This window comes from Ovis aries, chromosome 3 (assembly GCF_016772045.2).
Source record: "Ovis aries strain OAR_USU_Benz2616 breed Rambouillet chromosome 3, ARS-UI_Ramb_v3.0, whole genome shotgun sequence".
Lineage (NCBI taxonomy): Eukaryota > Metazoa > Chordata > Mammalia > Artiodactyla > Bovidae > Ovis > Ovis aries.
This window is the reverse complement of record NC_056056.1, coordinates 93,215,423-93,239,520: the sequence shown is the minus strand read 5'-3', so window position 1 is coordinate 93,239,520 and position 24,098 is coordinate 93,215,423. Positions and strand designations below refer to the sequence as shown.

At 39.4% G+C, this 24,098-nt stretch overlaps 1 protein-coding gene and 1 non-coding gene across 23 annotated transcripts in view; both read right to left on the bottom strand.

The window, feature by feature from the left end:
* Positions 1-24,098, bottom strand: part of ZNF638 (zinc finger protein 638) — a 135,473-nt gene that overhangs the window by 77,267 nt on the left and 34,108 nt on the right. For 2 of the 22 annotated variants that reach the window (XM_060412337.1, XM_060412342.1), the window contains exon 1: positions 10,176-10,281. The exons of 14 other annotated variants lie outside the window; for them this stretch is intronic. The gene's annotated coding sequence lies outside the window, so the exon portion shown is untranslated. Of the gene's footprint in view, positions 1-8,300; positions 9,474-10,165; positions 10,282-24,098 lie in introns of those variants that run through there. 6 more of the 22 variants (XM_060412343.1, XM_060412344.1, XM_060412341.1 and 3 more) reach the window with 5 other exon arrangements.
* TRNAS-GGA (transfer RNA serine (anticodon GGA)) lies at positions 15,298-15,369 on the bottom strand. The gene has a single exon. It is a non-coding gene; the product is annotated as a tRNA-Ser (tRNA).

The following is a 24,098-nucleotide window of genomic DNA, read 5'->3' as shown; positions in this document are numbered from 1 at the left end:
GAGAAAAACTCTGGAAGCATCTAGAAGAAACTGAATTCTTGAGGCAGAAATGAAGAAATAGCCTGATGTATTAAAAAATTCATTATATCCCTTAAGATACTTTCTGACATGTCCACTACCACAATCAAAAACTACCTGCTATTTTGATACAGTCTTTCAGATGGAAAGGAATCCTTCATTTTCTTTATACGTATTGATAAAGAAGTCTGAAATCTAAAAATATAAAAGCATCACCAAAAATTAGTCATGCAGATCATAATGGCTCCAATTAGATTCACAATGAAAAGATTTATATCAAACCCCACACTTGAACTTTAAAGCACTTCATGGTTTAAAAAGCATTTTGACCTTCATTATCTCATCTGAGCTTACAATCACCAAGTAAGCAAGGGAATTCAAGTTTATGATTAAGTAAAGCCTTAGAACTAATTGGCAAGATCACAAATTGAACTCCTCTCAATGTTCTTTCCATCCTGTATTCTAGGTACATAAAATTTAAATTTTATAGCTTTATTTTTCCTAATTATTAAAAAAGCAATACCTGTTCATGATCACCTTCCCCAAAGGAAAGAAAAATCATCTTCATGACATGCATAAAAAAAGTCTTCTAACTTTACCACAAAAGGAAAACTACCATTAACATTACTTTTCTAGTTTTATACCCACATACCTGATTTGATACCCTGTGTCAGAGCAACTGTGTCTCGAATACATAAAATCTACCTTCACACTTACTAACAACGCAAGTATTACACTGGCCAGTTACTTCTGTGCTTTTCTCAGTTTAACTGGTTCTCAACCTTCTAATCTCCTCTAGTATATATAGACAGATCAACTCAGCCAACACTGTTCTACCTTTAGTTTCGTCCCACAAAAGGTATGGAAGTCACAGAATTCTGAAGGTGTCACAAGCGTAAATACAGAATATCACACTGGATGTTAAAATGCCAAAATGTGGCACACCTCAATGAAAGTGCCAAAGAAACAGAGAAAAAATAAGCAGAAAACTAGAAACATTGTTTTTATCATGAAGGGCATCACAAACTTCACAAAGGATTGGTAACCATGATTTCAGATCTGAAAGAAAATGGAAGATCAACTTGCTAATAATGCACAATATCAGAAAGAGATTACCATGAAAGCCATTAATAACCTTGCATAGCAATGATTTGGTGGTTATTATTTTCAGGAACACAAACTTTTTTATAAACAAGATATGTGAGTATAATTACATGCTTTTTCTCTTTTTTTAGGAATATACATACTGCACACATAAATGATTCTTTACTGACAACACAGTATTCCCAGTAAATGATGCCCCCCTGAGATGGTGGTTCTGCTTATTACTTCGCTACTCTCAAAAATACAACACATTAGTCCAAAAGAAACCACCAAATCCAAACTGGAATAAAGAAATCTTTTCTGGGATTTTTTTAAAACTAGAAATGAGAAAAATCCTAAGTACTGAAAAAACTGTTGCCAAAATGCAGCTGACAGCATACTCACCACCTTAGTGAGAAAACACAAACACTGAAACAAAATAATGCCAATGTAACACGCAAGCGGGACCAAGAGGTAAACAGTACTGAAGACATTCACTACCCAGTTGTTCTTGAGGTAAAACTGCATCTTTGCCCACCCTGCCCTCAAGAAGTCCATGAGCCAAAAAATGTTCCCACCTGCCTAGAATGGGCTTCCACAATCTTAAATTTGTTGGTGTTCAGTCACCCAGCCATGTCCGACTCCTTGCAACCCCATGGACTGCAGCATGCCAGGCCATCCATCTCTCACCATCTCCCGAAGTTTGCCCAAGTTCATCTCCATTGCATCGGTAATGCCATCCAAAATCTTCAATTAAGCATACCTAAATTATGTGGCCAAGTATCTTAAAATGCCAAATGCCTTAAAGTCTTAACAGACTACAAAAGAGCCGATGTGTCTTTTTATGTAAAAACCGGAAACAAGACACACACATCCGCTTAACGGTTACAAGTGGGATAACCAGGAAACAATTAAGTAGGTTACATAAGGGTAACAGAAAGGACTGAAAGGAAATAAATGGAAATGATACTTTATGGAGTACATCTTACTATATAATTTTGACTTTCAGAGTCAGGTTAACCATGTAATTTTTTTTGTTTTAGTTAAAAAAGGACGGGAAGAAGAGGGGAAAGCTTAAACTGAAAGCAAACTAACTCATTTTTCAAATGAACACCATAGCTCATTAAAAGGGAAAAAGAAACCTACTCAAGTAATTTATAAACCCACTATTTGACTTAAGAGAAAAGATAACTTTTAAGAATTCTCTCTCTTTTTAGTAGTCTGGGTTTTTTTGCTTTTTTTTGCAGTGGTATGGATGAATTAATTCTTAAATAACTTCAGATATACCACGGGACCATTTCTGTCCTTTATCAAGCCCATCTTTGCATGAAATGTTCCCTTGGTACCTCTAATTTTCTTGACGAGATCTCTAGTCTTTCCCATTCTGTTGTTTCCTTGATTTCTTTGCACTGATCGCTGAAGAAGGCTTTCTTATCTCTTCTTGCTATTCTTTGGAACTCTGCATTCAGATGCTTATATCTTTCCTTTTCTCCTTTGCTTTTCACCTCTCTTCTTTTCACAGCTATTTGTAAGGCCTCCCCAGACAGCCATTTTGCTTTTTTGCATTTCTTTTCCATGGGGATGGTCTTGATCCCTGTCTCCTGTACAATGTCATGAACCTCATTCCATAGTTCATCAGGCACTCTATCTATCAGATCTAGACCCTTAAATCTATTTCTCACTTCCACTGTATAATCATAAGGGATTTGATTTAGGTCATACCTGAATGGTATAGCGGTTTTCCCTACTTTCTTCAATTTAAGTCTGAATTTGGCAATAAGGAGTTCATGATCTGAGTCACAGTCAGCTCCCGGTCTTGTTTTTGTTGACTGTATAGAGCTTCTCCATCTTTGGCTGCAAAGAATATAATCAATCTGATTTCGGTGTTGACCATCTGGTGATGTCCATGTGTAGAGTCTTCTCTTGTGTTGTTGGAAGAGGGTGTTTGCTATGACCAGTGCATTTTCTTGGCAAAACTCTATTAGTCTTTGCCCTGCTTCATTCCGCATTCCAAGGCGCAATTTGCTGGTTACTCCAGGTGTTTCTTGACTTCCTACTTTTGCATTCCAGTCCCCTATAATGAAAAGGACATCTTTTTTGGGTGTTACTTCTAAAAGATCTTGATAAAGGACAGAAATGGTCTGGACCTAACAGAAGCAGAAGATATTAAGAAGAGGTGGCAAGAATACACGGAAGAACTGTACAAAAAAGATCTTCACGACCAAGATAATCATGATGATGTGATCACTCATCTAGAGCCAGACATCCTGGAATGTGAAGTCAAGTGGGCCTTAGAAAGCATCACTACAAACAAAGCTAGTGGAGGTGATGGAATTCCAGTTGAGCTGTTTCAAATCCTGAAAGATGATGCTGTGAAAGTGCCGCACTCAATATGCCAGCAAATTTGGAAAACTCAGCAGTGGCCACAGGACTGGAAAAGGTCAGTTTTCATTCCAATCCCAAAGAAAAGCAATGCCAAAGAATGCTCAAACTACCGCACAATTGCACTCATCTCACATGCTAGTAAAGTAATGCTCAAAATTCTCCAAGCCAGGCTTCAGCAATACATGAACCGTGAACTCCCTGATGCTCAAGCTGGTTTTAGAAAAGGCAGAGGAACCAGAGATCAAATTGCCAACATCCAATGGGTCATGGAAAAAGCAAGAGAGTTCCAGAAAAACATCTATTTCTGCTTTATTGACTATGCCAAAGCCTTTGACTGTGTGGATCACAATAAACTGTGGAAAATTCTGAAAGAGATGGGAATACAGACCACCTGACCTGCCTCTTGAGAAATCTATATGCAGGTCAGGAAGCAACAGTTAGAACTGGACATGGAACAACAGACTGGTTCCAAATAGGAAAGGAGTGCATCAAGGCTGTATATTGTCACCTTGCTTATTTAACTTATATGCAGACGACATCATGAGAAACGCTGGGTTGGAAGAAACACAAGCTGGAATCAAGATTGTTGGGAGAAATATCAATAACCTCAGATATGCAGATGACAACACCCTTATGGCAGAAAGTGAAGAGGAGCTAAAAAGCCTCTTGATGAAAGTGAAAGAGGAGAGTGAAAAAGTTGGCTTAAAGCTCAACATTCAGAAAACGAAGATCATGGCATCTGGTCCCATCACTTCATGGGAAATAGATAGTGAAACAGTGTCAGACTTTATTGTTTTGGGCTCCAAAACCACTGCAGATGGTGACTGCAGCCATGAAATTAAAAGACGCTTACTCCTTGGAAGGAAAGTTATGACCAACCTAGATAGTATATTCAAAAGCAGAGACATTACTTTGCTGACTAAGGTCCATCTAGTCAAGGCTATGGTTTTTCCTGTGGTCATGTATGGATGTGAGAGTTGGACTGTGAAGAAGGCTGAGCGCCAAAGCATTGATGCTTTTGAACTGTGGTGTTGGAGAAGACTCTTGAGAGTCCCTTGGACTGCAAGGAGATCCAACCTGTCCATTCTGAAGATCAACCCTGGGATGTCTTTAGAAGGAATGATGCTAAAGCTGAAGCTCCAGTACTTTGGACACCTCATGCAAGAGTTGACTCATTGGAAAAGACTCTGATGCTGGGAGGGATTGGGGGCAGGAGGAGAAGGGGACGACAGAGGATGAAATGGCTGGATGGCATCACGGACTCAATGGACGTGAGTCTGAGTGAACTCCAGGAGATGGTGATGGACAGGGAGGCCTGGCGTGCTGCATGGGGTCACAAAGAGTCGGACACGACTGAGCGACTGAACTGAACTGAACTGATACCATGAGATCGAGCAGAGGCTAGGTGAATGTTTTATAGCACGGGGAACCAGGATTCTCACTGTGGAAAACAGGATTATAAATATATATATACAGGCTTTCCTGCTTCTCAGACGGTAAAACAATCCACCTGCAGTGCAGAAGACCTGGGTTCGATCCCTGCATCAGGAAGATCCCCTGGAGAAGGGAATGGCTACCCACTCCAGTAGTCTTGCCTGAAAATTCCACGGATAGAGGAGCCTGGCGGGCTACAGCCCATGGGGTTGCAGGGTTGTGAAGAGTTGGCCGTAACTGAGCGATTAACACACACACACATATAAACATACACACACACACAAATACACACACTACATATACACATGTAATAAGAGAAAGTAATAAAGAACTGGACAGTAATAAATTACAAACCACTGAAAAAACCAGGTGTCCACATCTCCATAGCAATCAATCATTGTAAACATAGAGAAATTACTAAGATGGAAAATCACTGTATAACATTGTAACGTAAAGATTAGTTCAGGCAAAACTCCTGAGTGAAATTTTAATGAAGAATAAGACATTTGTGTGGTGTTAAATAATCTCTCCACAGATCATCAGTTAGTTCAAGGGGGAAGAAAACATTTTGACCAAATGTGTACTCAGACATCATAATTCACAAAGGGTAGATGGACTTCATGCATCTCTAGATCTACTACCATGGCGGAACATAGAAACTTGATTTTTCTGGCCAGGGACATATAATTTACTCAAGAGGAAACATCAAAAAAAGAAGTAAAAAAAAATTCCAAAGTGAGAGATATTCTACTAAATAAAAAGAAAGCAAACAGTATTCTTCAAAAATGTCAACCTCACAAAAGATAAAAAGACTACAGAAACATTCCAAAGTAAATAAGACTAAAAAAACATGATAACTAAATGCAGTTACCTAATCCTAGACTGATCCTACACTATGGGGGGGAGAACTGCTACAAGTAACATTATTGGCTCAACTGAAAAAAATCAGAAAATGGTTAAAAAAAAAAATTATCAACATTAAATTTACTGAGACTGATAACTGTACTACGACCACAGAAAAAAATATCCTATTCTTACGAAATAAACTACTAAACTAACTTATAAACTAATAAAGGTTAAGAGCACAGTATGTGCAAGTTACTTTCAAAATAGTTCAGGGAAAAAATAAGGGTGTGTATGCACATTCAAGCATGCAAAAGGATAGAGGGAAGGGAAATAGGGTATTCCCCTGTCAGCCAGCATTTTAACTCATTCAAAAATAGTTAATGACCCAACATTGGGCTACCTAACATCGTAGTTACATACTCAGTCAAAAAAGGACTATAAGCAAGTATGGCTACAGGCAGAAAGTTGGCAATGATAAAAAAAAAATTCAGCCCTAAGCACTTTTTTGGATTTGGCTATTCTTTTTCTACATCATGTTCACTCCCTAACTATTGACTGTTAGTCAGACCATTATGCAATCCATAATAATCTGATCTTTGGGGAAACTTCCACTGATCTGAAGACACCCACCCTGCTACGAAGGGTGCCAGCAAGTGATTTCATGCAAAATTGGGTAACTCCCATAAACAAACTTTACTAACGTAGCATAGTGTTTTTTGTAAGAACTTAGACCCTAGACTCAGTGCTTTAATTCTGATCCTGGAGTGCTAAAAATGTGAGCCTCAGCAAGCTGATTAACCCATGACTCCATGTAATGTTGATGTAAAAAATGATTAAAATTAAACCCCCTGACATGCAACAGATGGCTCAAAAAATGTTACATTAATAAACAAAATGCTTTACTTAAGAAGCAGGCAGTTATGTTTCTTTCATTAAGACCTAGGTAATTTCCAAAAATTTCAATATGGTGGTATAGCATGTAAGAAATAAATGGGGAGATCTGAATAATTGACTGAATCTCTGACATTAAAGAATTATTATTACTTTAGGTGTGATATGCATGTCTTTTTCTAAAACTTTAGAGAAAAATTCTGAACTATAAATTAAGGAATATGTTGTAGGAATTGCTTAAAAATAACACGGTGGAGAGTAGAGACAAGATTTACTTATAATTGTTGTAAATTATAATTGTTGCAGCTGGGTGATAAGTATATGGGTGCATCATTATATAATACTCTTTGCTTTTGTATAGGCTTAAAATTTTCCCTAATTAAAAAAATTTTTAACAAGTGAGGAAATTAAAAAGAATAGAATGTTGGCAACAGTCACTCATTAGCAGAGACAACAAAGAAATCACCTGCAAGTTTAATAAAATGGACTGGAAATGAGACAAGGAAAAAGTATGAAAACTTAAAGACTGTAACAATAAATATATTTTGGTATTTAAGGGGCCCAAGAGTTGAAAAATAATCCAAAACCTAAGTATCCCAAGGTAGCACTAAGAAATATCAAAATATGCACACCTTAAAAACTCCTTCTCCTATAATCCCTGAACTTTTTTTCTCTTTTCAATACAAAACCATTACTCTTGATCTTCACTGATCACTACAGCTGTGTTTTACTTTATACCTTACCTTTTCCCTACCATGGTTTTTTCCTTTCCATTACTCTTATTTTTCATATACCTATCTTCCTCTCATTTTCATTTCAATCACAAATTTCAGACTACAGTAAATAAACAAGTTGAAGCAGTGAAAGAGTAAGTAAAGTTAAATATAAAGAGGGCTTACTGGCTTTAGCCACAAGTATAATTACTTTCAGTTTGGAGGATCTCTAAACCACTTCATTTCAACATTCAGTGGCTTGTTTACTTGCAAAACAGCACAAAATATGTTACTGGGTACCCAGACTAGAAGCACTATTTCTCAGTATATAAAGCATTTTATTAATCATTTGGACAGATTTTTTCCCAAACCCTGATCAGTATACAAGTCATAGGAGACAGAGCATGATTTGGACCCCAAAGCCTGTGTTCTTACCCAGACTCTGGCAACCATCAGCTGAGTTCATTCACCCGACCTGTGAGTGTCTAACACAAACTAGGCATTGAACCAGATACAAAGATGAGCATAACAATCATATAAATAAATGGTTACAATTTTGATACGTGCTTGGAGAGGTATACATAAAGTAAAAGAGGTATACATAAAGTTTATAGGTGAACAAAGTATTTTAATGAAAGATTAGATGATCTTTCAGCTCCAAAATTCCATCAATTTAACCTACATTCTTTAAGCCTCTTCTTTTATTAAGAGGGACTATCCGCAGGTTACAATTTTCTATGAAAAGATGCTTCCAAAGCACTTAAAAATTTGCAGTAGTAACAACTAACATTTATTAAGCACCTACTTATGTGTCAAAGGATAGGGGCTTTTCACACATTTTCTCCCTCACAATAATTTCAGGCAGGAAGCAGTATTATTACCACTTTACAGACAAAGAAATAAAAGTTCAGGAAGGCTAAAATAACTTACCCACATCTCACTCAGACAGTAAGAGGAAAACTGGGATTCGAAGCCAAATCTTCTGATTCCAAAGCCTATTCTCTTTCCACTAAACTATTTGTCTCTCATTTTCTTTCACTACATAAAAACAAAATTTCCAGAGATGACCTTCTTAAGAGCACCCAAGAGAAAACCTTTAAGACAGCCATGAAATACAAAGTGATCACTGATTCTAAGAAGCATTTTTAAAACCTGAGTATCTGCTGCATACACCTTCCATAACAAAATAACACATTACAGTTACAAAACTAAAATATAACCAATACTTAAGGTAATAGATACGTGTGACATAAAGCTAGTAATAAAAACGGATGAGATTTTGTGATTTCTTCCAACTGTTTTATCTTTCCCTCACTTGGTTTCAACAACCAATCAAGGGAATCGTCCAGCATATTTTAGTGTATTAACGTGTTAATTTTTAATTATTAAAAAGTGTATATTAAGTGTCTTATGTAAAATACGTATATTACATATTATTTTAAAGTGTATATTACATAATTATTTAAAAGTGTGTATTACAAAGTATGGGAATACAAAATAAAGTGTGTATGAAATGTTGCCAAAAAGAAAAAGAATACAACATAAGCCCACTAAGTCTAGAATACCTCATCAACAATATTTAAAGCTATGTTGAAATAATGTAAATTATGCGTTCATTTTCTGTATAAATTTCATTAAACTCATTTTTGTAAGTTTTTTTCAGTTTATCAATTTTAATTGTAAATGAGCCGACATCCCTGAAAAATACATTAACCCTTTACAACAAATAAAAAAAAATTTTTTTGTTTGCTCAATTCCAAAGCTGGTTAGAAAAAGAATTTAAACCAACATCAAGTCGCCGGATCCCGATAACAAATTTTTTTTCACAACTCCTCCAGACTAAAATAGTATTTCCCCCAAAATTTCTCCTAGGAGCAAATTTTAAGATTAAGAGGAAATAGCCTGAGGCAGCCTTCACTGTCTAGTTCAATTAAAGATCTTGTAAAAATAGAAGTCTCCCTCATTCAGTTATCTCAACAGAAGATCTGTTTCAGCTGTCCTCAAGGATTCTTGTACGTGGTACACGTTCTCCCCCCACCTTGAACAGAACGGGCCCAAGCTAGGAATCACTAGCGATCCGCATTCTCGATTCCTCTGAGAAATCTGGAAATAAGTATCAGAGCAGTTCATGAGCCCTTGGTATCCCGCACAGAGACGGCATTCTCTTCGCTTTCATTCCCGCACAAAGCAGGCAGAGGAAACCCGGACCGGCCAAAGCCGCTACATCGTACGTTCCCCCTTCACCTCAACTCCCCCTTCCCCAGCCCCGAACACAAGCACGTTCTTCTCCTCCACGCTCCTCATACAATGTCGCTGGCTAATGGGCTCAGCTCGAGCTCCGCTGCCTCTCCTCCGGGCCCGACGGGAATGGTTCCTCCCTCCGCGAAGCTCCCTCACCACCGCTTCCTCCTGTCAGGCCTGGCGCGGCCCGGCCGGCCCTGCGCCGATGGGGAAGGGGCAGCCACGGCCTTGCCGAAGGGCTGTTTTCGTTCCTCCGCCCAGTGCAAAGGCGTCAGGCGGCTCTTTCTGAAGCAGGGTCCTAGCCCCGGTGCCCGACCTGACCCTCCGGAGCAGTGCGGTGAACCGACGCTGTGGCCGGGGAGCCAAGCTCCCTTCCCATCCCGGGGGTCCCCCAATCTCCTCCCGCCCCCGCCGTCAGCCCGCCGCCATTTTGTGCGCAGTCGCTGCGACACAGATACAATAGTCGGCCTGGATGGTAGAGGAGAGGCTCAGGACCCCCACGCTTTGGGCTCCCGCCTTCCAGCCCCCTGTTCCCCACAAGGCAGCCGTCCTACCTATGCCTACCCGACTAACCGCCGGATCCCATTTGCGCCCCACAGTTTAGCACTCAGCCTCCAGTCTCGACGCCGAAGAAGCTACCGCCTCCAGAGAGCCGCACGCATGCGCGTCTGGCGAGCTTTGGCGAGCCCTCATCTGCTGCCCGCGCCTGCGTACCGCGGCACGGGGTTCTCCCGTAGACGCGAGAAACCGACCCGAGGAACTTGGTTCCGGAAGGGGGCGCTCTCGCGTGTGGTACTCCAGGCGTCCCTGGCAAAACTCCGGCACGGGTACCAGTGCCTCTGCGGTTCCGTGCCTGTCCAATACTGTCCTGTCTAAATCATGAGCATATGTAAGACCTGCATTGTCTCACCTCCTCCATGAAGTCTTCCCTGATCATTTTTGCCTTCAATAATACATTAAAATAAATAGTACTCATCTGGCATTGCATATGGTAATGCTTTGCCTGCCTTTTATCCTTTATATAAAGCTATAGAAATAGATATAGACTTGCAATAATGCGAGGTATATCATAGCCACTGAAAATGTCAGGAAATCTGAATTCAATTAAATCTTATTGACCTAAAAGCTTAACACTTTAAAGATCCTTTCTTGAGTTGTTAAACAATAAAAATACCTACCTAATGTGGTAAAAGATGCTTTTGAACTGCGGTGTTGGAGAAGACTCTTGAGAGTCACTTGGACTGCAAGGAGATCCAACCAGTCCATTCTGAAGGAGATCAGCCCTTGGATTTCTTTGGAAGGAATGATGCTAAAGCTGAAACTCCAGTATTTTGGCCACCTCATGCGAAGAGTTGACTCATTGGAAAAGACTCTGATGCTGGGAGGGATTGGGGGCAGGAGGAGAAGGGGACGACAGAGGAAGAGATGGCTGGATGGCATCAATGGACCTGAGTTTGAGTGAACTCCGGAAGTTGGTGATGGACGGAAGGCCTGGGCTGCTGCAGTTCATGAGGTTGCAAAGAGTCGGATACGACTGAGCCACTGAACTGAACTGAATTGAACTGAATGTGGTAAATATTTTTAACCTTTCTTTTACCAATTAAAAACCTTGCGTTGAGACAACTTCTCAAAGTAACTCTACTATACCACCAAACAAATTCAATCATTGGCAAAATCTGGTCAAATTCACAAATCCTGCCTTTTGGATTCCACCAAATTAATATCAACTACCCTGTCTCCAGCATCAGCTTTACCTAGTACCCAAGCAGATGTACTTCTTTTATTCACGTTAAAACTAGCATAGAAAATGCTGAAAGAAAAGTCTTTTATAAAGTATCTTACTGGATATTCATTTCAAACTAAAAATCTTGATAGAGGCAACAAGCCAAAAACAACAAAGAAAACGCCAAGCTCTCCCAAAACTCCAAATAATCAAGGTTCAAGTGTGATTATTTCCTTTCATATATTTCTTTATATTCATATAAACAAACACAAACATATTTTTGTGTAATGGGAAATGTTCTTCATTCTTTTTTTCCCAAAGATTTACACCTTAGCCTGCTGTTTGCTTCCCTGATTATTGACATTTCTCCAAGTAAATCATATAAATTCTTTTTAAAATAGTTGCATAACATATTCATAGTATAACTCATCCATCAATTAATTCAACCTGTTGAACACTAAAGTTGATACTACAAACACTGCTTTATACAAACAGCCTAACCAACTGATATTTTTTATTTCCAAAGGCAAGAATCCCAATAGTGAGACAGCCGGATTAAAGGAGATAGATAATTTAATTTCACTAGATATTGACACAACAGTTTTTAAAAAACTTATATGAATTCCCATTGTTATTAAATATGTTAACAAATGATCATTCTCTACAACCTCACTTCTTTCTCTAAACTCTAAAATAGTTTAAAAATCAATGGTCCTGTCCGCTCTTTAACCTTGGTAGAATTTATCTTTGAAATACCTCTTCTGGCACTTTTTCTAGGGGTTGCTCTTAAACAACTTTCTCTAGATATCTTATGACATATAATAATTTGACTAGAATTTCTCTCCTGCCTCCACAATCATTCTTGTAATTTACATTCTCCTAGAAACAGCATCCATTCCATCTAAGTTTTCTATTTCCCTAGAGTTGGGTACACTAACCTCTGCTTATATTCATTTCCTTTATGTTGTTCCCTTACATGGCTTTATTTCTATAGCACTTATCACCTTCTATACCATGTAGTTTATCTCATTATTTCCTACCTATCTCCCTCCACTAGAACATGAGCTCTATGATGTCAGGGACATTTGTCTGATTTTTTTTACTGCTTTATCTTTTAATACCTAGAATGATTCTTGGCACACAGTAGAAAATCAGTGTATTTCTGATGAAAGGATGAATGATCCTGATGAGTTTTTTTTTTTAAAGCCCTTTAATATACTTTGTATTTCTAATGAGCTGACTGTCTCTTTAATAAAGAGACGGTGCTTGTATACAAGGAATATAAACCTTTGTCAAATATGTTGCAATTGGTTCCTCACTGACAATTTTTATTTCTTAGTTTCTTTTGCCATTATAAAATTTAAATGTAATCAACTTTGTCACTTATTCTGTTATGACTTCTAAATGGCGTGGGAATTTTGTTTGTTAATTGTTTGCTTTTGGTCTAAGAAGCCTCATCTCACCACCCCACCCAACCCACAGCATATACACACAGAAATTATCCAAAAATTCTTCTAAAATTTCTATATTTTTGCTCACAATTTTATAACTTTTTTACATTTAGACATACAATTAATCTAAGATGAATTCTTTGTATGATAAAAAGTAGCAACCTAACTTTGTCTTCTTTCAAATGTATTACATCAACCTTGAAGTTTCCATATATTAAGTAAACAACCATTTTCCCCCTTCTCTGCAATTTCTTCCCTTTAAAAAAAATGACAACAAATTATTAAATTCCTATATATGAAAATGGATTTAAATCTAGCCTCTCTAGTCTATCCTAGCCATCTTTTTGCCTACCTATGGGCCAGTGCCATTTGTTCACCCACCAACTGACCCAATAAATATTACTCAAGGGCCTACTCTGTGCCAGGAGCCCTCTGGGTACCAAAGTAACAGTGGCAAACCAGAAAGCAACACTGACTCCTGCTCTCATGGCATCTCCAGCCTTAATGGGAGGGACAGACAATAAAGGAAGCATGTAGTATGTCAGATGGTGAGAAGTGGTATGAGGAAAAACAAACATAGAAATCAGGACATAGAGAACCAGGAGGTGACAGAGGCGAAAATCTAAATAGGATGGCATCATTAAGAAGGCAACATGTGAGCAGAAACCTGACTGAAGTGTGGGAATTAAGCATAAGCTGCAGATATGTGGGAGGAAGAGCATTCCAAGCAGAGTAAATGTAAACCACTGAGGTGTTTCATTGAGGCGAAAGCCAGCTTGGCATATTTGAGAAACAGCAAGAAGGCCAACAAGGCTGCAACAGCATGAGTAACTAAGGAGATGAGTGGAGGGAAACAAGGAATACTGGTCTGAGCTGCCATAACAAAATACCACTGGCTGGATGACTTAAACAACAAGAACTTATTTTCTTACGGTTTTGGAGGCTGGAAGTCCAAGATCAAGATGTGGACAGGTTTGATTTCTCCTGAGGCTTCTCTCTTTGGACAAGAAAGTTGGCCACCTTCTTGCTGGGTCCTCAAGTGTGCTTTGCTCTATGCCTGTGCATTCTGGGTGTTTCTCCCTTTTCTTAAAAGAACATCAGTCATAATGGATAAGGTCCCACCCATCTGATCTCATTTAACTGTAATCACCTCTTAAAAGGAAAATAAGGCAAATAAGGAAAATGATGAAGCAGGGGCTGGGTAATGCTTTCAATAAGATAATCAGAGAGGTCCTCCCTGGAGAGGAGAGAGCATGTTGGTGTGTTGGAGGAGTAAGAAAGCCAGCTCAGCTGAGGTGACAGGATATAGGGGAGATTGAAGGCGGAGAGGTATCAAGGAACCAGATAATGCAAAGCCTTAGGAACCACTCAAGACAATATAAAAACACTGAGTAAAACACTAGATAAGGAACTGACCTCGCTAGTCCCTGCTCTGATGCTAAACTCACTGCTTTCAATCTCTTTTAAGGGAGGGACCAGATTAGCTTGCCTATTAAGATGTGAGTCTGGAAATCTCCTATAAACTGAAGGATGCTCATCAATATTCATGGCAAAATATTTTTTTAATCTTATTGTTCTTTAGTCTCTAAGTCATGTCTGACTCCTTTGTGACCCCATGGACTGTAGCCTGCCAGGCTCTTTAGAGTCTACTTACTATATTCATGGTACTCCAGGATTTCATGTCATCTAGCCTCCTCGGACCACTTACAGATATTCTCATTCCCATCTAAAAATGTCTAATATCAGAAAAAAAGCTATCCTACCCCATATCCTCTTCTCACCTACACTCTATTTTACAATTCCCCATCCTCTTCTTTTACCCACTCTGTTTTCTGACTGGTCAGACAAGTACGGAGCAGCTCTATCCAGAGCTCAGCTTCTGCCTGTTCAGCACAGTCACAGCTCAATGCCTAAACGTATTAGAAAAAGAATAGTCATCACAAACATATCCTGTGATTTGTTAACATAAATGGGGCTTTGTTTCAATGACAAAGAATCTCATCGACATTTCATCTCAACTGCAACTATCCTAATAGAATTTGGGGGCAACCATTGTCTTTAGAATCCAAATCTAACTACTGGGATAGACAAGGGGCCATGATGAAAATTTGAGAAATCCCACACCATTTCAGGTCCTGCAACAGAACATAAACATTGAGAAAACATAGTTCTTACTGATACTTGAATTTTGCAGGATTTATGCCAGACTGTAAGTTGTGTATCCAAGTATAATATATAGAGAACTGTAGAAAGTAACTCAAGAAAACTAGTTATTTTTCTGAGTTTTTATCATAGCTAATGCAAGGGTGACTGAAATCTGTTTGCCTCTTCTTAAGGTGGTTTCTAAATCAGTCCACAAATTCTTTGATACATTTCACTTCACAAGTGAAGTCACTCAGTCATGTCTGACTCCTTGTGACCTCATGGACTGTAGCCTACCAGGCTCCTCCCTCCATGGGATTCTCCAGGCAAGAGTACTGGAGTGGGTTGCCATTTCCTTCTCCAGGGGATCTTCCCAAGCCAGGGATCGAACCCAGGTCTCCTGCATTCCAGGCAGACGCTTTAACCTCTGAGCCACCAGGGAAGCCTCTCACTTCAAAAGGGGAGCCCAATTCCATTTCCTCTGAAGGAAGGTTAGATTTACCAGATTGTTTCTAATGAACAGAATGTGGTACAAGTGCTGCTATGTGACCTGCAAGGCTAGGCCATGAAAAGGGTAAACTCTGACTGACTCTCCCTTCTCTCCTTGGATTACTCACACTAAGGAAAGCCAGAGAAGTCCGTAAGGAGAGAAATTAAAGCTTCCAGCCAACAACTTACCACCAAATTGGCAGCCGTTTCAGGGAGCCACTTGGGAGACAGAACCCCCAGCCTCAGTGAAGCATAAATGACTACAGCTTAAATCAACATCCTGAAAGCAACTTCATGACAGACTCTAAGGAGGAACTGCCCAGCTATGAATTCCTGACCCATAGAAATGATAAGGCTTTAAAAAAAGAGTGTATTTTTGTTTTGAGCCATTAGGTTTTAGGGAAATTTTTTATGTAGCAGTACATAATAAATGCCTTTGTCATCTGAAGATTAGGGTCTCAATTCATTAAAAATACAAATCAAAAGCATATTGGTTAGTGAGCAGGCACCTGGGATCTATTTATTTATTTATTTATTTTGCACCTGGGATTTAGAAATAACAGAATTTTTGACTTGAACTCTAAGTAATACAAAGAAATAGTTTCCTCATGCACAAAATATGAGAATAATCCTTTACCTTCAGGATTTTCATCTTATGAATTACCTACCACTATACTTCTGCATGTGGGCTTCCCTGTTGGCTCTGCCAGTAAAGAATCTGCCCGCAGTGTGGGAGACCCAGGTTCAGTTCCCTAGTTGGGAAGATCCCCTGATGAAAGGAATGGCAACCCACTCCAGGATTTGCCTGGAGAACTCCATGGATAGAGAAGTCTGGTGGGCTACAGCCCATGGGGTCACAAAGAGTTGGACACAACTGAGCAACACACACACACACACACACACACACACACATCTCTGTATAGATTCTACATACCAGCTACAAAAGCAACTCAAGAAAAAGATCCATTTCAAGAATGGAAGCATGAAGAGTTCTATAGACATACTCCCCAGTGAACCAAACATACTGGCGAAAATTATTTTTAAAAACAATAATTTAAATTCTTTCTAAATTGCCCTAAAGGTACAAATGAAGAAACATTTAAGAAAATCTACTAATTCTTGGTAAGAAGTGAAAGTTTGTGGCACTTTACCCATAACCCACTCACTTGTCACTCCCATCAAGCTCATGTGATGGAAACTCTACTCGAGGTTGTACTGACAAGATGGGCCTCCTTCTTCCCCTGACTCCAAAGGGATATGGCTTCCCCCACCCCCAGAAGGATGAGCCACCAACGTTTCTTTTCCCTCCTAACTCTGTGTTACAGAGAATAAATTTTAGGCAAGTGCACCATAGAGATTTAGGGCTCCTTCTTAAGCCTAGACCACACACATAAATTAGAGGCTCAATCCCAGATGAAGCAGGCCAAAGATACTGTGGCCCTAATTGCCCTTGTCCCAAGCTGTTGGTGGGCTTCCCTGGTGGCTCAAACAGTAAAGAATCTGCCTGCAATGTGGGAGACCTGGGTTTGATCCCTGGGTCAGGAAGATCCCCTGGAGAAGGGAAGGGCAACCTACTTGGCAATTCCTGCTTGGACAATTCCATGCACAGAGCAACCTGGTGGGCTACAGTCCATGGGGTCCTGAAGAGTCAGACGTGACTGAGTGGCTAACACTTTCACTTTCCTTCAAGCTGTTGGCAGGACAGAGATTCAACTCCAAGAAGACCAGAGGCTACCGCCCCACCCAGTGATCTGCTCTTAAGCAGGGTTGTCATTCCAAAAGGAGTAGGCCACTGTGCCTAATACCTGCTCTGACACAGTGGTTCAGAAATTTTGCCCAGGCAGAAAGGCAGCCATAACAACAGAGAGCTATTAATCTCTGCTAAGAGGAAATTACTTTATTTAAAACAGTATAGACAAGTTCAAGCCTAAGCCAATTTTTCTATTATCTCAAAAATAATGGAAAAATTGAGTTAAGAAATTAAAAGGAAGTCTGATAGCTTCAATAATAACAGCAAGCTAAACTGTTAGGTCAGCAAGTTTAACAGAGAGAACCACCAAAAGAAAAAGTTAAAATAGCCTTCTAAGGACATAAAACATGTCAAGAGACTAGTCTCAAAAAAGTACCCTAGTAAAGGAAGCCAAATTTAACTGGACCAAACTACAAAGAAATTTATGTCCCAGGGGACAGACAGAAACAGAAGAAAAATCATCCTAAAATCTGGGTGTGATACCAATAGGGGCAGACAGCTTAACAGAGAGATCAGGGAAAGACACAAAGTGAGCCCTACTGTCATCGCAGAGCAATCTGTGCACATTGAAAGCTATAACCTCTGAGGATCAAGTACAGAGTCTGAACATTACAGGGACAATAGGTTTCACTAAAATAGTTAAGTCACTAAACAATTAAGTAGACAATTAAGTAGACAAATAGCAACAAACAAGTCCCAGGGGAGAGGGCTAATCAGTATCCAGATTCACTATAATATATTATTTAGAGGCTCTAATTTTCAACAAAAAAAATTACAAGACATACAAAGAAACAGGACAGTGTGCCTCTTACATAGGAAAAAAGATAGGCAACAGAAACTGGCTACAAAAGGGCCCAGGTATTGGATTTAACAAGATTTCACAATAACCATTATAAACATATTGAAAGAGCTGAAGAAAACCATGCTGGAAGTAAATAAGGGTATGACAAAGTTGCAACAAGTAGAGAATGTCAATAAACAGAGAGAAGTAATTTTTAAAAAGAACTTACATTAACATTGTGGAGGTAAAAAAGTACAATAACTAAAATGACAAGTTAACTAAAGGGGTTCTTTGCACTGATCGCTGAAGAAGGCTTTCTTATCTCTTCTCGCTGTTCTTCGGAACTCTGCATTCAGATGCTATAGCTTTCCTTTTCTCCTTTGCTTTTCACCTCTCTTCTTTTCAAGGCTATTTATAAGGCCTCCCCAGACAGCCATTTTGCTTTTTTGCATCTCTTTTCCATGGGGATGGTCTCGATCCCTGTCTCCTGTACAATGTCACGAACCTCCATCCATACTTCCAGAAGTCCAAGCTGGTTTTAGAAAAGGCAGAGGAACCAGAGATCAAATTGCCAACATCCGCTGGATCATCAAAAAGCAAGAGAGTTCCAGAAAAACATCTATTTCTGCTTTATTGACTATGCCAAAGCCTTTGACTGTGTGGATCACAATCAACTGTGGAAAATTTTGAAAGAGATGGAATAACAGACCACCTGACCTGACTCTTGAGAAACCTGTATGCAGGTCACGAAGCAACAGTTAGGACTGGACATGGAACAACAGACTGGTTCCAAATAGGAAAAGGAGTACGTCAAGGCTGTATATTGTCACCCTGCTTATTTAACTTCTATGCAGAGTACATCATGAGAAACGCTGGGCTGGAAGAAGCAGAAGCTGGAATCAAGATTGCCAGGAGAAATATCAATAACCTCAGATATGCAGATGACACCACTCTTATGGCAGAAAGTGAAGAAGAACTGAAGAGCCTCTTGATGAAAGTGAAATAGGAGAGTGGAAAAGTTGGCTTAAAGCTCAACATTCAGAAAACGAAGATCATGGCATCTGGTCCCATCACTTCATGGAAATAGATGGGGAAACAGTGGAAACAGTGTCAGACTTTATTTTGGGGGGCTCCAAAATCACTGCAGATGGTGACTGCAGCCATGAAATTAAAAGACGCTTACTCCTTGGAAGAAAAATTGTGACCAACCTAGATAGCATATTAAAAAGTAGAGATATTACTTTGCCAACAAAGGTCCATCTAGTCAAGGCTATGGTTTTTCCTGTGGTCATGTATGGATGCGAGAGTTGGACTGTGAAGAAGGCTGAGCGCCAAAGAATTGATGCTTTTGAACTGTGGTGTTGGAGAAGACTCTTGAGAGTCCCTTGAACTGCAAGGAGATCCAACCAGTCCATCCTAAAGGAGATCAGTCCTGGGTGTTCTTTGGAAGGAATGATGCTAAAGCTGAAACTCCAGTACTTTGGCCACCTCATGCGAAGAGTTGACTCATTGGAAAAGCCCCTGATGCTGGGAGGGATTGGGGGCAGGAGGAGAAGGGGACAACAGAGGATGAGATGGCTGGATGGCATCACTGACTCAATGGACCTGAGTCTGAGTGAACTCCGGGAGATGGTGATGGACAGGGAGGCCTGGCGTGGTGTCATGGGGGATGCATGGATGGTGGATTCATGGGGTTGCAAAGAGTCAGACACAACTGAGTGACTGAACTGAACTGAATATTTATAACACTGTATTTTGGCACGTGTAACATATATAATGTTATTTTTAAAGCACTGAAAAGGGGACCAAGGCACTAGTACTCTGTAAGAGTGATGCTTTTAAATATCACTACAAAGTCAGTACAAACCTGAATGGACTCTGAAAAGTCTAAATGTACATGGTAAACCCTAGAGCAAGAACTAAGAAAATAATTCAAAACAATCTATATAAAGAAAAAGATTATTAAAAGAATTAAGATGTTACACTAGAAAAACAATTGCATAATACCAAACAAAGCAATGAAGGAGGAACAGAAGGGAAAAGTTATGAGACTAATAGGAAACTAAAAGTGAAATAGACATAGACCCATCATATAAATAATATTATATGTGAACGGATTAAGGAATCCAACCAAAAGGCAGAGATAATCAAAACAGATAAAAATGCATCTCCAAGTATATGCTGTCTACAGGACACACACTACAGACTCACTGAAACAATTAGGTTGAAAGTAAAAGAATGGGAAACAAATATGAAGCAAATACCAGTAATAAAAAGCTGAAGAGGCGATATTAGTATTAGATAAAATAGACTTTCTACCAATTCGATGTTGATTATATTAAAAAATTATTTTTTTACAGCTCCACCCTCCTTATGTTGTTATTGTCACCAACTACATCTTTATACAATGCATGCCCATTAATATAGATTTATAGTTATTACTTTATACCATAGGTTTACTTTTTAAATCATATAGGAAGAAAAGTTTACAAACCAAACTTGCAATAATATTGACTTTTACATTTACCTTTGTGAATACTTCTAGTATTTTTCCTTATTTCTTCATGTAGTTTTGAGTTACTGTCTAGTGCTCTTTCATTTCATCTTGAAGGACTTTCATTATCATTTCTTATGAAGAAGGTCTACTAATAACTAATTCTCTTGGTTTTTGTTTATCTGGGAATACCTTCATTTCTCCTTCATTTGTCTTTTGTTTTTACCTTCAATAAAATGACTCTGGAGATAACATACATTTCCACAACACCAACACTATAGTTTTCAGAGTCACAGTAACATACACAATTACATCTGTAATTCATACAAATGAAAACATTTTAAGCAGTAGTTTCTGTTACAAGGCAAAAAAAAAAAAAAAATCAAGAAAGCAACCACCAAACAAAAGAGATCCAGTGCTTCAGACTAGTCAAATCCAAGAGTAGCATATGAGAACTGTTTTTCTTTCATGAAGGGTTTCTGTCATATCCAATGATAAGGCCACCAAAGACTTTCAATACCAGCACCAGAACCAGATCTCCCTTCTGTTGCAGCACTGTGTCAATAAGTTTGGCTGTAGTTATCTTTATAACTACATAGCTATGTCTTTGCTTATTGCTCTAGTCTAGCAAAATAAGCAATTTGCTATTACTTCTAGTAATCCAGTAGAAACTCCCACTGGATTAGCTGAGACACACATAGTCTGGGCCCCATTAAATACTGTAGAGCTCTCTGTAGTCAAAGAGAATACTGATGATGGGGACACTGCGCTGGATGCAGCCCTGGAGCTACTTTGGATCAGAGCTGGAGTGCTAACAAGCTTGGTGTAGGTGAACTATCTTAAACTCTTTGGGGTGACTACCGGAGGACTTGAGTGACAAGTGACACGGGCTCCTCTCCCACCTTCCATCTTCCTGGGGATGGCAGCAATAGCAGCCGAAGGAATATGACTCTCTTTCACTTTTTAAGGATAGTCTTACCAGACACAGAATTCCTGGTTGACATTTTTTTCTTTTAGCACATTAGCAAGTCATCCCACTGTCTTCTAGCCAATATGGTTTCTGAAGAGACACTGGCTGTCATTGTTATTAAGGCATCCTTGTACAAGACAGGTCCTTTCTCTCTCGCCTCCTTTCTGTGGATGAGAGAAATCTACAAGGAAGTTCTCAAGATTTGTCTTACTCTTCTAACAATATGACTATACTGTGTCTCCCAGTGATCTCTTTTACACTGCTTGGAATTCATTAAATTTTTTGGATGTGTAATTTTATGTCTTTCACCAAATCTGGAAAAGTTTTTGTATATTATTTCTTCAAAATGTCCTTCTTTTGTATTTTCTCTTTTCTCTCTCTCTGGGATTCCTGTAATATATCGGTATGTCTGATGCTGTCCCACATACCTCTTAGGGTTTGTTCTTTTAAATAATTTTATATATATTTTTTTCCTTCCTTCTCCTCTGATGGGAAAATCTCAATTAACTATTTTAAAGTGTGCTGCTTTGCCTACTCAAATCTACTACTGGGCGCTTGTTTTAATTTCCTTCTTAATCGCCCTATTCGTGAAGTTGGGATGCCCGTTTTAGGGTCAAGGGCATGACTGAACACATGACAACCAACACTGGAAAAATGAGAGTGAGAGCAGTTTGCTCTCACTTACAACTAATACTTACAGCCTGGGGGAGGACACCACACGGGACCCCATGGGAGTGAACAATCACATGTGGGAGCTAAGCTTTGCAGTTTTCAGAATGTAGGTTGATACCTAGAGAAGGCAATGGCACCCCACTCCAGTACTCTTGCCTGGAAAATCCTATGGACAGAGGAGCCTGGTAGGCTGCAGTCCACGGGGTCACACAGAGTTGGACATGACTGAAGCGACTTAGCAGCAGCAGCAGCAGCAGCAGGTTGATACCTGGTTCCGGCAGTAGGCTGTGACTGTCTTGTTTGAATACATTCACAGGCATCCAAGAAAAGTAAACCTATTACTTAGGGATAAGCAGGAACTATACTTGGTCCCCAGAATTAAGAAAGGCTGTTTTACTGTGGGTATTCAGTTTCTTTTTGAAGTAATGAAAAACAATGAATAGTTTCAATGGATGGATTTTATGGTATATACATTATATCTCAATGAAGCTTTATTAAAAGTTCCTTTCATAACTAATGAGAGTTTAAGGCTACACAGAAAGGAAAAAAAATTAAAAGTGTAAGTCTTCAAGTCAGCAGCCAGGCCACTTTTCAAGGAACAATGGGCTATGAGCTTTTCATTGTTCATGATCCAACAGCAGCTCTGCTGATTTATCTCTCCACTCCTCTGAAACAGGCCCTTATTGTTCCCTACTTAATAAGTCTACCACAGGTGACTCAGTATTTCTAGGTTTGTGCTTCGCTTCTACTTTGGCTTTTGCTTCTCTTCTTTTTGAGAATCTCAGATTCAGTTTTTGAGGTGTTCTTATCCTCTTTGCTGCAGAGTTCTCATGCTAGTCTACTCACGAGTCTAAGGCACTTGCCCCTGCTTTAATTAGCTGTGTCAAAGGCAGTAAGGTAACATGATACACTGAGGTGGGTATGCAAAAGGATACAGCCACTCTAGGAAATGGTTTGCTGCTTTCTTGCAAAGTTAAATGCATTTACTGTATGCCCCAATAATCCAACTCCTGAGTATCTACCCTAGAAAAATAAAAACTTATGTTCACACAAAAACTGTATACAAATATCCATAGCAGATTTATTTGTAATGGTCCCAAACTGGAAGGTTCTTCAATGGGTGAATGGATAAACAAACTTTAGTACATCTACACAGTGAACACTCCTCAGCAACAGAAAGGAACAAATACATGGAACAACTTGAAAGAATTCAAACATCATGCTAGGTGAAAGAATCCAGCCAAAAAAGGTCATATACTATACAATTTCAACTCAACATTCAAAAAACTAAGATTATGGGATCCAGTCCCATCACTTCATGGCAAATAGATGAGAAAACAGTGGAAACAGCGACAGACTTTATTTTGGGGGGCTCCAAAATCACTGCAGATTGTGACTGCAACTGTGAAATTAAAAGACGCTAGCTCTTTGGAAGAAAAGCTATAACCAACCTAGACAGCATATTAAAGTGCAGAGACATTACTTTGCCAACAAAGGTCCGTCTAGTCAAAGCTATGGTTTTTCCAGTAGTCACGTATGGATGTGAGAGTTGGACTATAAAGAAAGCGGAGTGCCGCAGAATTGATGCTTTTGAACTGTGGTGTTGGAGAAGACTCTTGAGAGTCCCTTGGACTGCAAGGAGATCCAACCAGTCCATCCTAAAGGAGATCAGTCCGGGGTGTTCATTGGAAGGACTGATGTTGAAACTGAAACTCCAATACTTTGGCCACCTGATGCAAAGAGCTGACTCATTTGAAAAGACCCTGATACTGGGAAAGATCAAAGGCAGGAGGAGAAGGGGACAACAAAGGATGAGATGGTTGGATGGCATCACCGACTCGATGGCCATGAGTTTGAGCAACCTCCAGGGAGTTTGTGATGGACAGGGAAGCCTGGCGTGCTGCAGTCCAAGGAGTCCCAAAGAGTCAGACACAATTGAGTGACTGAACTGACTATACAATTTCATTTGTTTGACATCCTCAAAGCCACAAAACTATAGTTATGGAGAGCAGAGC